Raw genomic sequence first — 13,575 nt, forward strand, 5'->3', positions numbered from 1 at the left:
AATGGGGGAGGGGAAGGGGGTTCTGAAATAAATAGGGAGAGAGGGGGAGGCGGATAGAAGATGGATAGAGGAGAAGATAGGTGGAGAGGAAACAGACAGGTCGAAGAGGTGGGCATGGAGCCAGTAAAGGTGAGTGTAGGTGGGGAGGTAGGGACAGGATAGGTCAGTCCAGGGAGGACGGACAGGTCAAGGCAGCGGGATGAGCTTAGTAGGTAGGAGGTGGGGGTGTGGCTTGAGGTGGGAGGAGGGGATAGGTGGGAGGAAGAACAGGTTAGGGAGGTGGGGACGAGCTGGGCTGGTTTTGGGATGTGGTAGGGGGAGGGGAGGTTTTGAAGCTTGTGAAATCCACATTATAACCAGTTGAGTTCAACTTCCTCTCGGTCCTTCAGGCTTAGCTCAACTGATGGTTATAATTTCACTTTATTTGTTGTGTCTGCAGTTTTACTGATTCATAGGCCTATCCATCCACAATGCTTTAAATGTATTTCTCAGAAACAAGTTGAACAAATTCCCTATCATGTAGTTATTGGCCTGCTATATATTTATCTGCAGTCTGGTGCTTGAAAATTGTGTTGGAAACTGAAGTCTTTAGGGTCAACAAAGCACAGAATACATAATTTACAGATCACAATCTCCAAATGTAAGGAAGGAATAAGTTAACCTTGTAAATGGTCTGCTCTTACATCAGTAGAGGCACTATTGACATTTTTGTTAGGAAAATTTAACTATGGAATTCATATAAAATGGAACAGAATATGTTATATTTTGTCTGTAGAAGTGAAACTATTTCTTCAACTGGATCGCTAACAAAATGTTGAAATCCAAAGTTTTTCTTTGAATTATCAGAAAAGTCAGTTATTTAAAGACATAGAAACTCAAAATTGTCCTTTTACTGTGAGTAACAGATTTCAATATTCTGTGTTTAGTCCTGACATTGTGCCAGAATAAGAGGTATCGGTGTAACATTGGCAAAAAGAACTCCTGTAACTCAAAACATGGTTTTCTAATTGGAGTTGGATATTGCTGTAAAAAGTCGGGTGACCAAGTACTTCCCCGAAGCAAATAAACAGGCCACGTAAAACCAAACAATCAGTTGGCTTATTTGTCGGTCCTGAATTTAGTCAGATGCTGACTTAGAAATAAAATCATCTAAAGTATTCAATGCACCACAATGCTGTTTTAGAAAGCAAGCCTGTTTTTTTGAAATCTTTTCCAATGGAAAATTCAAGATCCCAAAAATTTTGGGATCTAATGATGTGTCAGGTTAGAACAGGCCAGAATGCCACACCAATGTTAAGTTCCACCAGAACTTGCCTCTAAACCAAGCCAACATCTGTGTGTTAGAATTGTAATGACTACTTGCATGTATCAATGTGTTTTGTAACATCCTCCTTAAATTTCTGGCTCATTTAGGAAGAATAAGCAAGTTGCCATTAAAGCCAATAGATAATTGCTAGTATTGTACTGGCAAATAAAAGCAGTTGTCAGAAAAATGGCAAGATATTATAATCTGGAGAAGCTGATAAATGCACAGCAGCATTATTTCCAATAGCGTCCTGACATTTATTAAGATAGATTTTCATTTGTGACCCTTACAATTAAATAATTAAATCTGTAAGGACAACCATTGTTCTGAGCAGTAATGCTAATCTTATTTGAAGGAATGGGCAAGTTTCATATCATCAGATTTAAATTGCAGGGTTAGAATGAATGGAAGTGTTTATCCCATATATCTTCCTTCTTGTAACTAACATAGAAATTCTCGGTACCATTAATCGATGAGAAGCAAAAAGCACATTTCAGCGCTGCCATTCACACTCGCCACACCAAAAAGTGTTCAGTAATGATATCACATCCTTTATGGAAGGAGATCTGCCATCCTTACTAGGCCTGGCCCACATGTGACTCCAGACCCAGAGCAATGAGGCTGCCTCTGAAATGACATGGTAAGTCAATTGGTTCAAGAGAAATTAGGGATGGGCAACAAATGCTGGCCTTACCAGTGACATTTATATCCTGTGAAAGAATAAATTTTTAAAAAAAGACCTCAGCTAATCTAGAAAAGCCATTATTAAAATAAACATATTGTTTTATAACTGAGTGTGTCCTTTTAACTGAATAGTTTTCACTCTGCAACTGGATTGATTATACCACTGGACAATGGAAATTGTCCTTCCATGCAGGCGTTTTCTTTCTTATTTTTGAGCTCTGTTACAAGATTGCCGAGTATATGATAATATTGAAGAATGGTGATTATGCAGTAGCACAGGTCTGCAGAATGCAGGTTTGATCCCCTGCTATGTCTTGGCTCATTAATATTAACAGCATCTATGTGGGAAGTGAGTTATCTGTGGGTTGCTCTATAAGGTAGTGTTGGCATAGACCCGAACTCTCATCACCCACTCCTAACCACAGATGATGCATATCTAAAGGCGACTGAGAGGCTAAAATGACTGAAAGAGGATAGGAGGAGGAGGAAGAGGCACGATGATGGAGCTGTACTGGCAAGCTAAACAGCCTGAAAAATGAATCCAATATGTTACAATGTTAGTTCAAGATGTTAATGAATGGATAAACTGTTTTATTATCCCTCCAAAAGCTCTGCAAATTTACCTATTGCATAGTGAATACATGTAGATGACTTAGCTTTATAAATAAAGGCCTAAAGTGCAAACACAAGGAGATAATGCAAACCTTTTGATAAAATGCCAGTACAATATCAGCTGGACTCCTATGTTTAATCCTTGGCATCATAGTTTAGGAAGGGTATAAAGTCCTTAGTTGGCAGAGAGGATTTACTTGAATGGTGGCAGAATTACGCAGGTACTGAAAATTTGAGGCTAACACAGAGAATGCTGGAGAAACTCAGGACTGGCAGCATCTGTGGAGAGATAAATAGAGTTAGTGTTTCGAGTCTGGTGTGAGCCTTGTTTACTTCTCTCCACAGATGCTGCCAGACCTGCTCAGCTTCTCCAGCATTCTCTGTGTTTGTTTTACTAGAATGGTGCTGAGTATGAAGGACTTCCCTTATGTGTGGAAACTAGAGAAGGTGGGATCATCTCCCTTAAGGAGAAAATTAATAGACACATTGAAAACTTTAACGGGCTTTGACAGAGTAAATAAAAATAGACTGCTTCCACTAGCAGAAAGATCTGTGTTGTCAGTCAAAGATATTTTATGACAGAGCTGAGAACGATAGTGGAGATCAGGAGAACTACTTGTAATGATCTAGGAGACAGTCCCTCAAAGGCTGATGAAAGAGATGCAACAGTAAATTTTAAAGAGGAATTGAATAAATACTTGAAGGAAAATGAAGATGCAGGGCTGTGAGGAAGAAATGGGGAACTGTGACTAATCATAACTGTTTTAAAAAGTTACAACTTGCATGATGTAATGAATGGGCTCCATCTGTGCTGTTCGGCTCAATATTAGAGTACGCCCCAATCTTTGGCATCGAGTAATCTGACCTGAAATAGACAATAGGCATGCTTCAAATGGATTTAATGTTTCTGAGACAGAGACAAGGAAATACACATTAATTCTTGGACCTGGCCACTGTCTGGTATTTTCTCTAAAAGTGCATCAGTAAAACATACCAGTTGAAGATCGATTCAAGCTGAGGCCCTCTGGTTTGGTTGGTGTGCTGTCACTCAATCAAAATTCATGCACGAACAGTGGCAATAAAATCCTTAAAATGGTAAACAGTGCCTTTAGTACCACACCCCTTCTTGGAAGTTAATCTCCTGAGGAATGATGGCAAGGTGTGAAACGTTCAGTAGTGGGAAGGAAGTGTTAATTACAGTTCGGACAGCATGATAATCTGATAGCACAAAGTGTGTGGAGGCTGTGTATAGTGATCCGTTTGCTTATTTCGTACTTTATTTTTACCTAATTAAGATTGTGAACTTAATGTGAAGAGAATGTTGTTTGTCAAATCAATATAATTTTTAAGAAGTAATGCAATTTAGATAATGCTCACCATGTCATCCAGTATCTGCAGTGAGACATCAGATATGTTAAAGTGTTGAATGTGGATTCTTTGTCAAACTTGAAAGCAATATGTATGGCATTTAAAGAACAGAACAAAGGGAGGGGATGGGTGGGAAACACATATCATGTACATCTAGACACACATACCTATCCCTCCTTATGCAGGCACCTCACTATTGACTCTAGTAACAATTGCCCAGAGACTTATTGTGAACTTTGCAGCAGAGATTTACATTGATCTGGAAATTGAGTCAGTACGATGTCCTTTCAAGGGACCTGTAGCAATTGTGCACAGGGTAAGCAACATCAAGTCCATTCAACCACAGTCTGAATAAAAAGTCCTCACTGGGCCATTCAAAGTCCAAGCAGTAGATTAGGTTTAAGCAAGAAAACAACATTTAAAATGGGAAATAAAGGTGGAAGGAGAGAGCAATTATTTAAAAAATCCTAAAATATCTAATGATTTATTTTTCGAAATTTGCAAAATTCATTTTATTTCTTTTTGAGGGAATGAGACTTCACGCTCTCAAGCTATTTTTTTCAGGGCCATTGGGACTCTTCACAGTATCATTGTGCTATTTATTAAAAGCTCACCCATTCCTAAATGCCTGGGACACAGTTTATTTTTCTGTCATTTTTAGTGGAAAGTTAGTCGGTAAGTATCCCAAGTTTACCTCACCACAGTGACTCCAGTCACAAGTCTGTTGGTGAAGACTGCATCCCATAGGAAAGTGGGGTACTTTGATTTCCATGTGCATCCATGTGTTCATGGATGCCAGAAGTTGCTGGCAGATTTATCCTGTAATAACACAGAGCATTATTGCAGTAAAATTTGAGCCTTAATGGTCTCACCTTTTATTATTGCAGTAAAATTTGAGCCTCTTTCTCATTGTTCCTGATTTCCTTTTAATTGAAAGTTTCACTATATTTACCTCAGTGAATCACTTTAACATTCTAAATGTGTCGACTAGACCACCTCACAATTGTTCTTACTGGAGGAAGTACCAAATAAGTTTATGCAAACTGTCTTCATAATTTAACCCCTTAGTCTTGGCATCATATGACAGCTAATCTAAATACCCGTTAGCTGGCAATGTTATCTCTAAACATGAACTGATTTTCAGGGCAGATTAGAGAATGTTTCTTGGAGGTTATTGGAAAATGTCTGTCACATGAAAGACGCGACTGGGATGGGGACAGCATCTCATTCTTATGATAAATACCTAACTTTCTAAAAATCTCAACTGACCCGAAAAGAAGAGTATGACTACAGCAAAATATGGTTTCCAGGGCAAATTCTTTTGTAAATATTACAGATAATTATTCAACATATCTGTGCTTTTGAGAAATATGGCATGTTTGTAGAATTTGGGGTGGCACGGTGGCTCAGTAGTTAGCACTGCTGCCTCACAGCACCCTGGGACCTGAGTTCAGTTCCAGCCTTGGGCACCTATCTGTGTGGAGTTTGCACGTTCTCCCTGTGTCTGTATGGGTTTCCTCCCACAGCCCAAAGATGTGCAGGCTCGGTGGATTAGCCATGGGAAATGCAGGGTTATAGGGTAAGGGGGTGAGTCTGGATGGGATGATCTTTGGAGAGTTGGTATGGACTTGTTGGGCCAAATAGCCAATTTCCACACCGAAGGGGTTCTATTCTAATTTTCAAACAAATTTTACATAATATTCAATGCTAAACATGTTCTAATAAAACATAAGTATTAAACAATTATTGTTAGAATTTGGAAGCTTGGATCTATTACAAGGAACCAATCAATGTTCCTTCTCTTCAATAAGGTTGTGGAATTGTAATAAGTTGACTCATGAAGCAGGGTACGGCCTACTGATCTTCACTGAATCTGCATCTTCTCCCTGAAAGAACCAATTTGTTCTGTAACTCCAACATTATCAATGTATGCTTTACGTAAACAATGCCGTTAGAATACAGCAATCATTAATAACTTGCATTTCCGCAACATGGAAGAGAAAATTGGCTGAGCATCATTTCAAGCAGGGTTTTAAAAAAAACATTAAAAACTGAACCAGAGTGTGAAAGGGAACAGGAAGTAGAGAACAGAACCAAAAGCGATGGAGAATTTGTGGTGCGGAGGCTAGGTTGAATATAGGAAAAGCAATAAGTGTAAAATAATGAGATATGGATATGCAAATGATGTATCTGATGCTGCTACTGTGCAGAGAGCAGTGCAAGGGAGTCTAGAAAAAGGCCAGGAGAAAGATACTCCTACAGAGCTGTATTTGGGTAATGTGTGTATATACAAGTGTAAAAATAAATGGGCTACAGTACTGAAGAGAATGAGAGCACCTTACTTTAGTATAATGATGTACTTGGGATCCTAGGAGCTTAGGGTAGCAGCAACCTCAGAAAACCACAATGTAGTCATTCGACAAAAGAGAGTACAGTATCTGTGCAGGGACAAACAGTCCAAGGTACCCACGATGAGCACACAAAGCATTCTCACAAAAGTACTATCTTCAAACAATAAACTGGACCAAATGTTTGAGGTGGTGATTTGAAAAAGGTGCTTAAGATATTAAACATACTCAACAGAGTTGATGTTGAGAAACTTCTGGCAGTGGTAGGGAAAAAGAGGGCACATAGGGAAAGCTAAGGCCAATTAGGAGGGAGATAGCAAGAACTGTTTCATCCCAAGATATTAGACATCTAGAGTTGGGAAATGAAGTGTTAATGAGTCTAGAACAATAGATTTTTAAATTATTAGTTTCAAGGAATTAAGGTATAATTGAGTGGTAGAGAATATTCAAGGTGTTGTGCATTGTCCATTTCCTAAGACTGAGAAGGCCTCATGATTATTGTGGCGCAAAAAGTCAATTTAAACTTAAGGTATTTTTAGTTAACTACAGTGGAAAACCCAAGTAAGTGATGAATTGTGTGTTTTTACTTTGAATCACTATCATAATAATGGAATATTTAGTTGTCATATTTGCTACATTGATTTTGTGCAAGTTTGTTAACATGTTCTGCATGCTTTGAGAAGCTCTTGCTCAGTCATTAATCACATGTTTGCACTCAGGTCAAATAATGTGAATTACGGCAAACATTCTTTGAGGTACCCGGTGGTGTGGTCAACATGGGGCAATAATACAACCCAGTGTCAGTGATTGAGAGTGCCCAATGTTGCAAACACTATCACCATTCATCAACACTATCTCATTCCGTTTCTCAAGCCACATTTCACTGGAGGCTTATTGCACTGGCAATAAGCTATCTTTTGGCAAATGGCATGGAATTACAGATTGGACAATACGATTGATTTGTTGGAATTTTTCAGTTTTTGTCCTTCCCAGTATTCTTGGGACAATACACAAACACCTAACACATTGTAAAACCACGGCAGAATAGTTTATAGTAAATCGTATGATTCTCTGAAGTACTATTCCCAATACTTTTGAGGATCCTAAAAACAAATTCAAGTTGCCTTCTGTATATTGAATTTCTGTCCTTACTTGTTGATGTTATTTTCCACACACACTTCTGGCCCACTTCGTCACCTCCTTCAAGATAATTGTTGTTTTCCATTAAAGAAGAGCTTGTTGTCACAAAAAAGCATTAGTCAGAATTATACTTTGCTTTCTTAAAAAGTAAGAAACATACGTATCTTCCCTAATCTATTGGAGTGCTTTGGCATGATCCACCTCCCTTGATGCTACGTACCTGCTGGACCCAGTTATAAAAAGTTTGCCAAAGACTAATCATCCCTTTAAAGGCTGGCCAGGGAAGGTCGTATGTTTGCAATTTATCTCTGACCTGTTGAAGCTAATTGAAACTGTACAAGTGAAAGGAAGGGATTTCAACTGGTGTCCCCTAGATAGTGGCACATCCATTTTAATACGTGAATGTGGGCATTGCGAATCAAGTTGTTGCTGTTAGTTGTCTTTGCAAGGTTTTTTTTTGCTTTCTTATGTATCAAATCCTGAACAAGAGCATCAGGAGAATTTCATAATAAAATCCCTGATTCAAATTAAGCAATATTTTTGCCAATGGTATGGACAATAATGGAAATACTGCAAGCCAGCTTAGCTGTAGAAAGGTCCCTCTCCAATCCATGTGGGTGTTCAGGCCACTGCTATACTGGTTCGAATATATATGGAGGAGGCTGCAAGAATGTCTCATTTTAATATTGAAATGGAGCTCCTGCACTCGCTTCAAAGCTGGATTCCAGTCCCTCTTTCCAAGCGAGAGTGTGTGATATGTCAACTCTGATTTTGTGACTCAAGGTCTTGAATAGCCTAACTACCTAAAATAAAAATGGCATCATATAAAACTGCATGGTGCATTTTTAGACTCCTTCCAACAAGACCAATGATCATGTGGTGCTCCTGGCTCAGTTAAGCAAGTCCAGAGTGGAGTAAAGTTAGTAAGGCCCTGACAGGTAAACTGTACCAGATTGTTACTCTCCGTATGCCCAATTTATTATGGTTTAGCCTGAGGTTTAATTTACTTCGGTGTTTTGGGCTTCTCCATTTCATCTGTGCACAGAGAGTGTCATCCAGGAGAGTTGTAGCCATTTGGTAAACTAAAGAATCTAGACATTTCTTGGAAATAAAAAGCCTGTTGTTGCTGGTTGAGAATTGCTCTCTCTTTCTCTCTGAATGCTGTGTGCCTATTTTTAGTTATTTTTGCACCAGTTTATATGTGTCAGTCCTTACCAATCTGTCCAAGAGATATCTGTTTCCATTCCATCTGTCTGTACAGAGTTTCAACTAATTTCCCAGCAATATGCAGTCAGCAGGCACCTGTGAAAAGTTTTAGTAAATTTACCTCGGGAAGAATATCACAATACCTCCTTCTTAACACTGAGTATTCTGAACTGTTATATAGTACAAGATACCAGTTGGCTAGGTTGCAATTGGACCAATCAGGATTATTTTCTGTTAGTTTATGGAATGTGGACGATGCCAACATTTATTTACTCATCATCCAAATGCCCTTTTAGAACATGGTGGTGTTCTTGAATTGCGGTGTAGATACACCCAGAAATTTTCCTGGTGGATACGGAGGCCAGGGAAAATCTCATTGTGATGCCCCCACCCCTCTCAGACAAACCTTGCTATGTGGTCCTAGGGAGGGATGTGGCTGTTGATTCATAAAGCTCCTTTGCATTAATGATACCTTGTTGCCTTTGAACCAAATCAGAAATGAAATACAAGGTCACACAAAGTTGATCTCTCCTATATAGCATTCGTGCTCATCCCGGATTCTGGTTTCTCCCAGGTGTCTATGGTCCCAGCCCGAGGTTCCCCAAGCAGCAGGGCTCACCCCTATCGTGGGGATGGTTCTGTGTATATGACACTGCTGTTAAGAAGGCAGCTTGTGTAAGTTGCTGCAGTGCATCTTTTAGATGAGACATATATTTGGCCTGCCATTGGTGGTGTAGGGTGCAAATGTTGAAGGTGGTGCATGGGATGCCAATCAGGTAGACTGCTCTTTACTTTGTGAGTGTTGTTGGAGCTGCACTCAGCCATGTAAGTGGAGAGCATTCCAGCGTACTCTGGTTTCCAACCTCTCTCAAGTCCCACCTCCCCAGCCTGGTGAAAACCCAGAACAGAGGCCCGATCAACACAGGAACAACACCTGACCCTGCGGTGACCCGACCAAACTAACCAGGACCCCATCGGAAGAATGCACTTACCTTCCAGAGCAGCAGACTTCCCTCGCTGACACCCAGGATAGACTGAGAGCAGCCATTTACCCAGGAAACGTGGGAGACACGCTGGATTTCAGGTGAGACTGAAACTTTGGGGTTTAAAGACCCCCTCACCCTCCCTCCCCAGCATACTCCTGGCAAATGTCCAAGCCATTGAGAACAAAATGATGACTTTAAAACTCGACTCCCCTTCCAGAGGGAATTGAGAGACTGCTGTGTGCTCTGTTGTACAAAGACATTGTCCATTCCTGTCACACTTGACTGTGCCCTACAACCTGAGGGTTTCTCAATTCACTGAATGGACTGTTTGGTGTCCTTGGGCAGGGCAAGGGATGGCAGAATCAATGAGTTAATACGCATTGCTGTCTCCAGATTTTGAGGAATCATCAGTGACCCTGATGTTTTATTCTGACAACGGTAACTAATTTTGGTTGGAAGCTGGCTCTTTTCAGACACCAGACATTGAGCTTAGACGTTGGGAAAGACTCTGTTTGGGTCAAAGTGACTAAAATATTCTTTATTGTTAGTTCTACATGAATGCTGTCATTAGCATAATAGGGTTTGTTGATTTAAGATCAGGAAATCAGAATATAGAAGAGGTTTAAGTAGAAATGAGAAATGATAAAGGCATTAAGTCACTTGTGGGGAGTGGTGTAAAGGCCTCCAAAGCAGTAACAATGTGATAGAATGGTGCGTAAAGAGATAACTAATGGGAGCTTGTCAATGGGCAATGATCAGAAGGAAATTTTAATCCAGATGGAAAGAAAAATATTAGATGAGCAAAGGTAACCTATATGAGGAATTCTAAGAATATTTTCAATGTTGCTGCTCAGAACTGCACATTCTGGAGCCAACCAGACAGTGTGGTATATATTTGACCCTGGTGGCAGGGTTAATTATTGACTTTGTAGTGAACTTGTTCCTAGGTAGCAAAACTCATAATATAATTGAATTTTACACTCAGTTTGAGGGAGCAAAGAGTGGGACAATGACTAATATTGTAATATTAAAGAAGGCAATTATGAGGGTATGAAAGCAGAACTAATTAAAGTGAACTGGCAAGTTTGGTTGTGGGAAAGTTCAATTGAGATACAGCGGCAAACATTTAAGGGAACATTCTAGAATACGCAGAATAGATGCATTCCAAGAAAACAAAAGTTCCAAGGAGAAGTTCCAACATTCATGGTTAAGTGAAATAAAATAAATAAAATAAAATAAGACTGAAAAAAAAATTAGGAGGGGAAAACTGGAGTACAAGAGCGTGGTCGTCAGAAATATGAAAACAGATAAAATTCTTGCCATAAATGCTTAAACGAGAAATGAGCTAAAGAAGTGAATGTGATTCTATAGAAAGTATGTCTGTCCAGTTAATAATATGAAATAAGGTAGATGAATTGAAAGTATAACTTGCATTCAAATGATGGGGAAATAGTAGTAAATCAAGATATGCAATGAATGAAGGAACTTGGAAAAATTTCAATCATCAGGGATGTGATATTGAGCAAATGTTGGCTTACAATTCCCCAGGTCTTGATGGACTTAATGCTAAGGACTGGCAAGTATATCTCTTTCATTCTAGACTCAGGGAGACAGAAAGCAAGAAAATATGGTTCAGTTACCTTGACATCCATCCGAGGGCAGGTGTTAGAAGCTTTAATTGAAGACTTTGCAGCAAAACACCTCACAAAAAATTCAAGGTAATCAGGGAGAGTTAGCTTGGTTTTGTGAAAGCATGCTTACCAATTTGTTGCAGTTTCCTGAAGAAACAGTATGTGCTGTGGATATAGAAGAACTGGTAGGTACACTGTACTTTGATTTCCAATAAGATATTTGATAAGGTGTCATTAAGCATTATTGAGGAAAATAAAAGCCAGTAGAAAAGTGGGTTACATATGGGCATCATTAGATAATTCACTGTTTAAAAGGAAACAGAGAATTTGGTATAAATGGATTATTTTGATTGGTGAAATAATTGGTGTGCCACATGAATAAGTGCTGTTTCCTCAGTGTTTTCTCTAGACACATGACTTAGATGAAGGGACCAAAGGTATTGTTGCCAAATTTACTGGTGACAAAATGTTATATGGGAAAGTAAGCTGTGAAGAGGGCATATGGAGGCTACAAAGTGACAAAGACATGTTAAATGAGCGGGCAAAGTTAGATGCCAAAATATAATGTGATGATCTGCCTGAAGTGGTAAAACAGGGCTTTGGCAGTGATGTATGACACAGAGAATTTGCAGGTTGACGAAGCTATGATACTAATCAGTCTGAACGAATTGTTCTAGTCCGTGAGAAGCTGTAGACCAATGATGAGTGTTTGAGTCATGGATCCAATTATTTGTGACAGTGTATGGAATTGATTGGCTCAAGTGTTATCCAGATTCGCTGAATGATGATTGATGTGTACTCTGGGAGTATGAGCACATTAGAGAAGAGAACACAGTACCATGGAGCTGTCTGTGACAGAGGCCACCGCAGCTAATGCCGTGGAATATTCAGCAAGACAGTTTGTTTCTGCACTATGTGCCATCTCAAATCACAGGTCGCTTAATCCTGTCTATTTGGATAAAGGTTCAAGTGACAGATGGTGACCACGTCTCTGAAGCACCATCAGCAACTCAAATAGTGGCACAGTTCAAATCTTAGTCTGCCACATTTAAGCACGTGGGAGTGGGCAATCATTATATTGTCGTGAATTGAGAAGTGAGAAACAGAACAGGAATAAATGAGTACTTGACAGTGCAAGATGGAGATAACTAGATTCTTGTTATGTATAGAAATCAAGTTGTCAGGGCCAGATTGAAGTGTGGAATTTGGAGCTCAAACAGATCAGCCATCATCTTATTGAAAGGTGACGTGGACATGAAGGAATGAATGGCCTACTAATGCTTTTTATTCATATTTTGACTAGTGGGTACTGCAGGGATCAGTGCTTGTGTCCCAGCTATTTACAATGTGTGTCAGCAATTCAGATGAGGGAATCAAATGTAATATTTCCAACTTTGCAGATAACACAAAACAGGATAGGATTGTGATTGATGAGGAGGATGTAAAGAGGCTTCAAGAGCACCTAAAACTGTCTGAGAAAGAGGGCACATACATAGCAGATGCAGTATAGCATGAATAAGTGTGATGATATCCACTTTGGTGAGAAAAAGAGTCTGGCAGAGTATTATCTAGATGGTGATAAATTGGACAATATTAATGTGCAAAGGTACTTGGATTGCCTTGTGGCTTGGTCACTGAAAACAACGGTGCAGGCACAGCAAGCAGTTTGAAAGGCAAATAGTATTGTAGCCTCATTGTGAATTTACTGGGAACAGTCTGCTATTTATGAAGTTGCTCTTCCACAAGCCACCAAAAATGTGTAAAATCCCAATTAAATTACCAAGATAATCAATTAGACTGACTGATTACAATTCATGACACTCTTCAGATTTCATGATGAACAGAAAATAACCCTGAGATAACAACGTGTAGAGCTGGATGAACACAGTAGGCCAAGCAGCATCATAGGACAGAAAGGCTGACATTTCGGGCCTCGACCCTTCTTCAGAAATGGGGGAGGGGAAGGGGGTTCTGAAATAAATAGGGAGAGAGGGGGTGGCGGATAGAAGATGGATAGAGAAGAAGATAGGTGGAGAGGAAACAGACAGGTCGAAGAGGCGGGGATGGAGCCAGTAAAGGTGAGTGTAGGTGGGGAGGTAGGGAGGAGATAGGTCAGTCCAGGGAGGACGGGACAGGTCAAGGGGGCGGGATGAGGTTAGTAGGTAGGAGATGGGGGTGGGGCTTGAGGTGGGAGGAGGGGATAGATGGGAGGAAGGACAGGTTAGGGAGGTGGGGACGAGCTGGGCTGGTTTTGGGATGTGGTAGGGGGAGGGGAGATTTTGAAGCTTGTGAAG

The 13,575-nt window shown here is 39.9% G+C and overlaps 1 protein-coding gene across 1 annotated transcript in view; it reads left to right on the top strand.

Moving 5' to 3' along the window:
• Positions 1-13,575, top strand: part of LOC109930127 (metabotropic glutamate receptor 7) — a 645,315-nt gene that overhangs the window by 415,965 nt on the left and 215,775 nt on the right. The window lies entirely within an intron of this gene.

The sequence above is a fragment of the Rhincodon typus genome, chromosome 16 (genome assembly GCF_021869965.1).
Source record: "Rhincodon typus isolate 14 chromosome 16, sRhiTyp1.1, whole genome shotgun sequence".
Lineage (NCBI taxonomy): Eukaryota > Metazoa > Chordata > Chondrichthyes > Orectolobiformes > Rhincodontidae > Rhincodon > Rhincodon typus.